This window comes from Mus caroli, unplaced genomic scaffold (assembly GCF_978045245.1).
Source record: "Mus caroli unplaced genomic scaffold, Mus_caroli_1 scaffold_13, whole genome shotgun sequence".
Taxonomy (NCBI): Eukaryota; Metazoa; Chordata; class Mammalia; order Rodentia; family Muridae; genus Mus; species Mus caroli.
The window spans coordinates 84,700,484-84,711,903 of record NW_028227268.1 but is presented as its reverse complement, the minus strand read 5'-3'; positions in this window follow the sequence as shown (position 1 = coordinate 84,711,903).

Below are 11,420 nucleotides of genomic sequence, written 5' to 3'. Positions count from 1 at the left end.
GATCATCACAAGACCAAGAGATTCCCCTCCAATTGATTTCTGACTAGGACATCGTCTGCTACATATGCAGCTAGAGACCCAGTTCTGGGGGGTACTGGTTAGTTCAGATTGTTGATCCTCCTATAGGGTTGCCGACCACTAGATGGTTTTAGCTCCCTTGTCAAAGATGAAGTGACCAAAGGTGTGTGGATTCATTTCTGGGTCTTTGATTCTATTCCAATGATTTACCTGTCTGTTCCTGTACCAGTACCATGCAGTTTTAATCACAATTGCTCTGTAGTACAGCTTGAAGTCAGGCATGGTGATTTCCTCCATAGGTTCTTTTATTGTTGAGGATAGTTTTTGCTATCCTAGGTTTTTTGTTATTCCAGATGAATTTCAAATTGCCCTTCCTAACTCGGTGAAGAATTGAATTGGAATTTTGATTGGGATTGCATTGCATCTGTAGATTGCTTTCTGCAAGATAGCCATTTTGACTATCTTAATCCTGCCAATGCATGAACATGGAAGATCTTTCCATCTTCTGAGATCTTTGATTTCTTTCTTCAAAGACTTAGATTCACAGCAAGGTATTTTATATTATTTGTGATTATTGTGAAGGGTGTTATTTCCTTAATTTCTTTCTCAGCCTGTTTATCCTTTGTGTAAAGAAAGGCCACTGATTTGTTTGAGTTAATTTTATATCCAGCTACTTCACTGAAGCTGTTTAGTCCCTGATTTTAGTGCCATTATTTCAAGTTTCCTTTCATTTCGTTTGATGTTGGCTACTTGTTTGCAGTATATTGCTTTTATCATGTTTATTAATGGGCCTTGAAATCCTGATATTTCCAAGACTTTTATCATGAATGGGTGTTGGATTTTGTCAAATGCTTTCTCAGCATCTAAGGAGATGATCATGTGGTTTTTGTCTTTGAGTTTGTTTATATATTTGATCATGTTGATGGATATTAAACCATGCCTGCATTCCTGGAATGAATCCTACTTGATCATGATAGGTGATCGTTGTGATGTATTTTTGGATTTGGTTAGTGAGGATTTTATTGAGTATTTTTGCATCGATATTCATAAATGAAATTGATCTGAAGTTCTCTTTCTGTGTTGGGTCTTTATGTGGTTTAGGTATCAGAGTAATTGGGTTTCATGGATTGAATTGGGTAGAGAACCTTCTGTTTCTATTTTGTGGAATAGTTTCAGGAGAATTGAAATTATTGAAGGTCTGATAGTACTCTGCACTAAACCCATCTAGTCCTGGGCTTTGTATGGTTGGGAGACTATTAATGACTGCTTAAATTTCTTTAGGGGATATGGGAATGTTTAGATCAATTCACTGAACTTTAAGTACTATTGTTTAATTGCATCCTTACCTTTTTCCTATAACTTTTATCTATTCAAGGCAAAACATTTGACCCTTGGATATTTATACCCATCAAACTCCTTGAAAGTGTGGCCAAAATATATTTTTATTACAAACGATACTTCTTTATGTTATTGCTGTGGGTATTAAGTGGAATTCTGAGCTTTTTAACAAATGAAAGTCATAACCAAATATTTTCAGTTTAAAAGTAATTTTCTCAATATCTTGAGACATATATTATTAATGTATTTATTTCCTTATATTTTATAAGCACACATGCACATTTATATTTACCAAACCCAATAAGCAAACATTTTTGTACATCTATATATCCATTTAGTCATCTACGTGGATACACGGGTAATCTGATTTCACTCACTCAAATAGAAACATAGTTTAGCGCTTTTTCACTTTTGATCATTCCAAGCCTCCTCCTGTCAATCAGGGAGCTTTTCTTCACATTCCTGCCATTCTGTCCTCTCTCTTCCTCTGCCCCTTTGCTCCATCTTTCTGCCTGCCTTTTACACTAACACTCATGAAAACCTTCCTTTAAATGTTTACTAAAGCTACTATCAGACCATGTTTCTTCCCTAGTGTTAAATCAACACTTCCCACTACATCTCCGTTTTTGACTGCTGAGTTTAACACTGGGAGGAGGTGAGGATTTCAGTGTGCCAATTGGCACTGCTTGGGATGAAATCTGGCACGGGAACAATTGCACATTTAAAGGCAATGCCACCAGGCCTCTGTTCAGTGGGCATTTCCCTGGCTCTTTTCAGTGAACTTTGTTCTTCAAAAACTTAATATGCCTCTTACAAAGACTAAAAGAAGAATAGTTTTTCATAAAATGGAATGCATTATCAGAGAATGATACAACAATAAATTTGGACTGAAGAAGAAGAGAATAGATTTCCACTTCCATGTGCCTGAGTTCTATGCTGTAGCTGCATGTGCATGAGAAGTGAAATCACCTGGTCAAGAGTAAATTACAAACATAAAACAGTAACTGGACAGTTGAAGTTTGTGAGATTTGGATAATATGCTATTGAGTGAAGTCTCATCCTGAGATGTGTCTGTCTGACAAGTATGTAATAGTTCACTGTACAGTACTTCCCCCCTTACAAAAGACATAAATAGAACAAACAGCTTGTAACAATATTTTAAAATAAATTACTATACTGAGAGCAAAGTTTGTTGCACCAAACATTCAGCAGATTATATATAAATATTCTCTCCCAGGAAGGCTGATGACTTTTGTTGACTTCTACTAATTCTAGTTATAGGCTCATGATTTGGTCTGGGCTGTGCAGAGCAATTGACTGGAGAGGAAAGAAAGCCAGCTAAATGGTGACAGCCTGTTAGAGAAAAACCCCAAAGCCGGAACATTGATGTCCAAAGAAATTTGCTGCATTCTGAGGCAACATAACAAGAGTGGAATCTTTTGCAGAAGTAGGTAGAAGGCAGATAGAATTCTTCACCATTATAATGGCACTTAAGAAACAAAGTTTTCTAGAAAAAGCTTGTATGTCAGAGCCTATAGACTACCCAAGACATTGTCAAAATCTTATCACCATTGGGTTGGAAGCTGAGGATTTTGATTCAAACCATCTAAAAGGAACTGAATCACATTTCATCTTTTAGAGCAGAAGAAATAAAGAAATGTTAGAGTGTCAATCAAGAGTTCACAAGGCACATGTTTGAGGAATTATCTGGATGCTGATCAATACTGAGACTTATTAAAGCTGTTATATGCTCATGGTGTTCTGGCCTCTATAGCCAGCCAGTTCTAGCCCCAAACTCAAACTGTCTGTCTGTGGAGGGTACCTTCTCCGGAAGAAAATTTACTTGCAGTACTGAGGAATTTTCAACATCATCTCAGTAATGGATGCAGTAAAATACACAAAATGAACACAAAAGGATTTAAAGTATAAAAAAAAAAAGGATTTAAAGTATAACCAGTGGTTTTTTAATGTACATTTTAATTGATGTTTAATTGATTATGTAGCGTGCAAATCAATCACAATATTTTCATATGTAATGTTTTTATTGTTCCTCTTATCTTGTCTTTTTCTCTCATAATTTGTCCCCCACCATCACTTGTATCTTTCCATTCCCCAGTAGGGTCCTCTTCTATTAAAGGCTCAGACATAGACAGCAGAGGCCTGCCTGATCTGTACTCAGTGAGAAAAATTGCACCTCTAGACACTTGAGTCCCCAGGGAGGAGTGGGTAGGCATGGCTCGGTGCGGGGTGGGGGGCAGTGGAGGGGGGTCTTCCTTTTGGAGGCAGGGGAGGAGGAACTGGATGAGACAGACTGCAATGGGGATAAAAACTGGATGTAAAAAAATTAAAGATTATTAAAAATGGCAAGGAAATATATGTATTAAAATATAATATATATCTTATGTCCAAAAAGTAATAAAAAGCAATAGATCTCAACCCAAAAAGTCACTTATGTTCTATTACACCATTTTAATATTCTTAAATTTTCTTTTCCTTTTCTATTCTCTTCTAGTTACATCATATACACCATAACAAACAAACATTCTCTCTCTCTTTCTCTCTCTCTCTCTCTCTCTGTGTGTGTGTGTGTGTGTGTGTGTCTTGGTATTGACTAAATAAAAGTCCAATTAGTATCATGCATAACTCATTTTCATCACCTAGTCAATTTTTAATGGACATTTAGACTGTCACAACTTTTAGCAATAGAGATGATGCCTTAACCAATATGGATGTGCTTTCTTTTGTAATGTGTATAGTTCTTAGGGTATATGACAAGAATATATGTGTATATACATATATATATCCTTATAATACACACACACATACTTTAATATATACATAATATAGATTAAATATCTTTCCAGAAGAGCTGTGTCATAATGTAGTTTTATTTAGTTCCTTTTTTTTTTTTTTTTTAGTTCTTGATTTTTGAAAAATGTCACTTCTGATTTCCATAAATCCTGTGCCAGTTTACAATCTATTTAGTTGGGAGGTACTGTTCCTCTTATAAAAATTCTTGCTGCTATATTTTGGCATTTGTTTTCTTGGTAGCCCATCTGACTGGTATGCTATATATTTTAAAACTAGTTTTAATTTGCATCCCCCTGATGGTGAAAGGTGATGAATATTTAAAAAAATATTTGTTGATAACGCATTTTTCTTCTCTTAAGAATTGCTTATACAGTTTATTAGTCTAGTTATTGATAAAACTAGAAAGAGTAATGCAAACATGTAGAAAGTAGTAAGTTATTTCAACCTGTGTGATCTAAAGAACAGGAAAGGGAGGAAGATACTATTTGCAAAACACATGAAACTCAAGAAGAAGGAAGACCAAAGTTTGGATACTTGGATTATTTTTAGAATGGGGAACAAAGTACCCATGGAAAGAGTTACAGAGACAAATTTCAGAGCAGAGACTGAAGGTATGGCCATGCAGAGATTGCCCCACTAGGGGATCCATCCCATAAACAACCACCAAACCCAGACACTATTGCAGATGCCAACAAGAGCTTGCTGACAGGAGTCTGATATGGCTGTTCACAGCCATCCATTGGTCTGAGCAGAGTCCCCAATGAAGGAGCTAGAGAAAGTTTCCAAGGAACTGAAGAGGTTTGCAGTCCTATAGGAGTAACAATAATATGAGCTAATCAGTACCCCCAGAGCTCACAGGGACTAAACCACCAAGCCAAGAAAACACATGGTGGGATTCATGGCTCTAGCTGCAAAGGTAGCAGAGGATGGCCTAGTTGGTCATCAATGGGAGGAGAGGCCCTTAGTCCTGTGAAGGTTTTATGCCCCCCAGGATAGGAGAATGCCAGTGCCAGAAAGCAGGAGTGGGTGGGTTGGAAAGCAGGGGGAGGTAGGAAGGAGATAGGGCATTTTTGGAGGGGAAACTAGGAAGAAGGAAAAGGAAAGAAAAAAAGGACCAACAGATGGACCGAAAGTGATGGCTAGAAGTATAACAAGAAGAGATAATGAGTAACAAACACTATGTAAACTGATTGAACATTAGGGCCATAGAAACTAATAAAACTCCAATCAGGAAAACCAAGCATAGAACTGGGTCCATGAATATCCTAGTTAAACATATAAGAACCAAACCAAGGAGCAGCTAGGTAAAAATATATAGTTTAGTACAGGTTAGGATGATTAGCCTTCTAATTCTACCAGGGAAGGAAAAGCAACAATCCAGTCTTTCAAAATCTAGAGGGAGGAATGAGAGGAGGGACTGTGTCAGGTAGGAGCTGGGAGAAGGTAGGGTCATTGATCAAGATGCAAAGGAAATTAATTAATTAATTAGTGGGAAACGTGTTAGGAATGGAAATAAGTAAACGTTGTAGTGTGCTAGAGTTCCATGTTGTGCAAATTTTTCTCAAAAGCGAAGGAAATAAGACATTTTATCATAAATTTGTTGTAGAGAGTTTTGCACCCAAAACATTATACAATAGGAGGAAATGCCATGATGCTCTTTACGAAAATGCTATGATGCCACATACTTAGGAAGAAGAAACTGCAAAGAGAATTAAATGGAGGCATGTAAGTACAAAGCTGATGACCGTTTAACATCATGGTGGCAGGTTCCATTTTTGTCATATAAAAGCAAAGGCAATAGGAATGTAGGTGCACACTTTGGGAAGTAAAGCAGGGATCATTGCAATTTTCTTGCATTGCGTTACAATATTAAAAATACATATTTCTAGGTCAGGGGAGAAGGCTCAGCAGTCAAGAGCAATGGTTGCTCTTCCATATGATCCGGTGTCTATTATCAGGACCCACATGGCAGCTTACAACCATCTGTAACTGCAGTTTCAGGAGATGTAATACCCTGGCCTCCGTGGGCACTAGGTATGTGCATGATACATAGCTATACTTGCCTGCAAAATACATAGATAAAGTAAAGTAAAAGTAAATTTCTTCAAAAGTACTGATTTGTATTTGATGTTAGTATGCTGGTAATATTTTTGAATAACTTCTAGCATGATTAATAATAGAATAATCATATGAAATATGCACTTTATTAGATTGCATGAAGTAAACAACTAAAAAAATAAGTCAATACAGAGGATATAAATAAACAAAAACAGATGGGCTATAAGTAAAGCAAAATTCAATTATAGCAATAATTACATCAAACAAAAATATATTTACTAATTAGATTAAAGCACATACCCTGTGATGTAGGGTTTAAAATAAGTTATACATGTGTTCGGTTCATTAAAAAAGTGACCCTGAAATGTAGCAGCATATGTTGTAAGTATTAAAATGGGAAATGTATGTCTTTATAAAAAGTAACCAAAAGAGATCTGGCATTACAATGCTGGGAGAGAGGACATAGAACATAAGGCAAGGGATCAGTTGAAAGTTCAAGGGGACATGTTTAGTGTGACAAAAGAGTCATTGGATAGGAAGAAATGTTGCTGAATTTCTGCATGTCTGAAAACATCTATAGTACAATTAAATATTAATAACACTAGCAAGGAGAATGATAATCGTGCAGTTATATAAGAAATATTAAAACACCTCAGATAGTAAAACGAAAATTCAAAATGTCTAAAAAAAAGTATTGTTTCTTAACAATCTGATCATATGATTCAACTGACATGGAGGACATTGTATTGAATAGCAATAAAATGTATTTGGTGCATTCAGGGCTTTAATGTACTTGGTTATAAGTTAATTCTCATCATATTTCAATAAATTGCAATCCTAAATCATGTATTTTCAGACAGAATTACACTAGAATTCAACTATAAAATAAAAACAAGAAAATTTACAGAAGTTAGGAAAAGAAACATGAGAGTTCTAAGGGATTGTGAGTTAAGTTAAAAATCACAATATACATGAGAAAAGCATTTTTAATTAAACAACATGATACATACAGTATGAAACTACAAGGGCTCCCTTGAAAACAAATGCACACACACACACACACACACACACACACACACACACACACACACACACACTAATGCATGCACATACACACACACAATACACACTGAACATGTCCCAATGTTTTCATTCCCAGATGCTAGATAAAAAAGGAAAGTAATTAAAGTGGGGCATGGAAGGCGTGGAAACAAAGAGAGAAAATATGGATGAGAGTGGACAAGAGAGAAGAAAAGGTAAGGCTTGGGGGAGGATAAGGAATAGACTAAAGAAACCAGAGGGGAAGAAGTATCAATGCTTAGAATACAAGTGGAGTACAGAGGAAATATAACTGCTTGTTTCTTTATAATCATCAAATAAATCTAATACCTTGGGAGACTGATGGATGTAAATATCATAAACTAACAATATAAACATTACAAAATACCTATAGAAATTAAGTCAATAAAAGGGAGTATAAAAATAGGAACACCTGTTTACAGATTACATGGTAAACATCATACAAGAAATTATCAAAGCCTACAAAAACTCATACAAAATGGACACAGAAGTTACAGGACACATGAAGAACTCTGGAGGATACAGAAAGCAAATCTGTACTAAATCTTCCATGGAATTGGTTTTTCCAACACTCAAGACAAGTAAATATATCTGTCCTATAATAAGGTAGTTTCCTGAGTAAGCTTTTGGAGTCACATATACCAGGAAGTGAGAATTGAAAATATATGCTGGAAATTTAACTATATAATAGCTGTCTTTAAGGTAGTGTGAACAGGACTCAGTAGGTACAAAACACACACACATACACACATACACACACACATACACACATTTTCATCAAAGGCCTGTTCACACCAAGGATGCATGTTTAGCTTGACAGTAGATATTAAAGAATGTCACCTTAAATTCTATAAGGAGAGAAATCATGTAATTTCAGTGTATGGAGAAAAACATTGAATAGAATGTATAAATATTTAGACAACAACATAAAACAAAAGTATTGATTTTAAAAGGAACACCCCCAAGCATGTTATATAAAACAGTAATCAAAACACAGATGTCAAAAGAAAAGGACACTTGCCATTTCACAAATTTTTCTCTCTTATACATTGAAAACCTATAATATCATAAAAATATTTAAGATAATAAGTTGTCAAATTCCTAGCCTATATTTTATATGAAAAGAATTGAACTTTTGATAACATTAGTGGTTATTAACTATATTTACAAAATTATACTTCAGTCAGTTTTATTAATGCCAACATCCTGATTGTGTTGTGCATTGATTTTCCAAGTTGTTCCTCATGGAAGTATATATAAAATGTTTCTCATATCTCCCACAATCACACATTAATTTGTTAATCTCATCAAATAAAATGTAAACAAATTATATTAGAGTAAGATCAAAAATATCAACAAGTTATAAAACTGACTAATATGAAAAGATTCATATTTGCCACATTCTTATCTTTATAATTCACTGTTGAGAGATACAATCTGAAAATACAGTATTGTACACTAAATGCTTTAAAATACAATTTTCTGTTCAAGTTGATCTATTCTTTTAATTCAAAAGTTTATAAAAGTATACGTGTGTGTATGTGTACATATATAGTCAATATTTTTTATAGAGCAGGAGAACATTATAGTATAATTATATTTTTTTAGAAAAATTCAAGGGACCAAATATAAGCCATATTTGGTTCAAAGAGATTCCTAAAAGACAACTTACATCTTCAGAAAACTAGTCTTATTAAGCTTCAGTTGTGCATTGTCCAGTAATAGCACTGGAATGACCAATTGGTCATTGGGATATTACAGAAAGCTGAGAGAAAAAATGCTACACATATATGGATGATTTATTTCTGACAAAAAGTTGTGTGTAACATTGGGGAAAATAGCTCCAGTGACCAGTATTGCATCCACTGAATATCCAGCTCACACAAAAACATGTTATAGAAATAAACTTCAAAGATGATACAATTAAGTTTCCAAAAAATATTTTATAGGAGTTTGCATTTTATGTGTGCAGTCAGATTATTAAAGGCTGATAATACCACTGGCATACAACTTACAAAGATCACAATTTTGAAAATATTTGAATTTGTTTTAACATGAAAGGGAGTTATAATAAAACTATTAAAATATAGCTGTATAAAATACAAAAAGGCAGCTGAATAGAAAAGTCTATTAATGCTCTGAGCAAACATGTCCTTATAGAATACAAATACCAGTTAACAAACTAAAATGTGTTTTCATTTTACTAATAACTGTGTAATGCCAATTAAAACCAAATAATATGACAATCCATAAGAACAAGTGAAATAAAAGTTAGCCTATCCCTAAAACATAAGTTGTTTATGGCAGGAAATGAATTGTTTGGAAACATTACAATGGAACAGTCACTTTGGGAACTAAGTATGCATAATCTACAAAAATTGGATCTACATTATATACAACTATATCCAACTCTTTGTGTATATTCAAAACATAAATAAAATGTGGAACTGGACAACTGAGTTACACAAATGCTCAATGTTTCCTAATAAAAGAATATAGCTGGAAATAAATCAAATACTGAGAGTGAAATATGTAAGAAGCCTGTGATATACAATAGATTGTTTTACATCAATGGAAAGAAATTATACCTGAATTTATTATATGAACTTTGTAGTAATAATGTTGACTAATCACAGTAAGTCCTGAATACAGTGTTGGCTATCTTACATATGATATAAATGGCCAATATTAGATAAGAGGTTCAGAAATATATACCTACATAGTCAAACTATAGTGAGCAAATGGAAAGAAAGAGGAAAGGAAGGGAAGGGAAGAGAAAGAAGGGAAGGGAAGAGAAGGAAGGGGAGGGAAGAGAAGGGAAGATGATGGGATGGGGCAGGATGGAGAGAGCAGATAAGTGTTAGAATGACGATTGATTTGAATGTGGAGAGAAGATATATTTTTCTAGGTATAGGAAAGGCTGAGTACTTTGGAAGCACTTTACTGCTTAGCAACCATGGTTGTCACAATGGTTTCCAAGGCTTCTCGTTTCAGTTTGCCATTGCAGTATTTATTCCATTTTCTATACATTTTCTCTATCACTGGTCTATTTGACACTGTGAACTAAAATATAGTAACAATAAGTTATTTTTGTGTATTTGGTGTTATAGCATTTATGCTGATTCAAAGATATTTTTGCATGAACAGAACTACCTAATACAGGAAAATACTAAAATACGTGTGGGAATAACTCATTTTTAAACATCTAAACTTAACTGTAGACACACTATAGTTTTCAATCTCTGGAATTATTGTCAGTATTCCTGTATTAAAGTAGTTGTTTGTGTGTGTGTGTGGGGGGGGGGGATCCTTTGTTTGCCTAAGTAGTTTTTATCACCATGTCTTATTTCTTTTAGTTCTTGTCTAATCTCAGTACTTCTACATACTTGCGTCATTTCAGTATTAGAAAATCAGCCTTTATAGCAGTTAACTCATGTTCTCATGAAACCCATTCACAAGATTCTCTGGGCACATGGAAGAATCAATATTTCATACTTTCTTGCTTGGCAATCTAAGCAAACATTAAATCTCTAGTAAATACACTTTGTGTGTCTTTTTTTTTTTTTTTTTTTTTTTTTTTTGGTGTGGTTGGATTTTTGTAGGGGTTGTTGTTTTGTTTTATGTTTTTCAGAATACATCCTTAAAAAACATTCATTTGTTTGTTCATTCGTTCATTCATTCAGATGAGGTTAGGTGCACTCAAGGCTTCCAGTGGTGGGACAGAGTTGCATTCATTTGAGTTGTTGGATGAGTGTGTCCCGTAGAGATCACTAATCAACCAAGGCTGATGTTAGGACAGAAAGCTGCTCTTTCTAAACCTGACAGGCTCCATTTTTTAATTTTTTTTTATGTTTTCTTTCTTTTTTATTAGATATTTTCTTTATATACATTTCAATTTTCAAATGCTATCCTGAAAGTTCCCTATACCCTCCCCCTGCCCTGCTCCCCTACCCACCCACTCCCACTTCTTGGTCCTGGCATTCCCCTGTACTTGGGCATGTAAAGTTTGCAATACCAAGGGGACTCTCTTCCCAGTGATGGCCGACTAGGCCATCTTCTGTTACATATGCAGCTAAAGACACGAGCTCTGGGGGTACTGGTTAGTTCATGTTGTT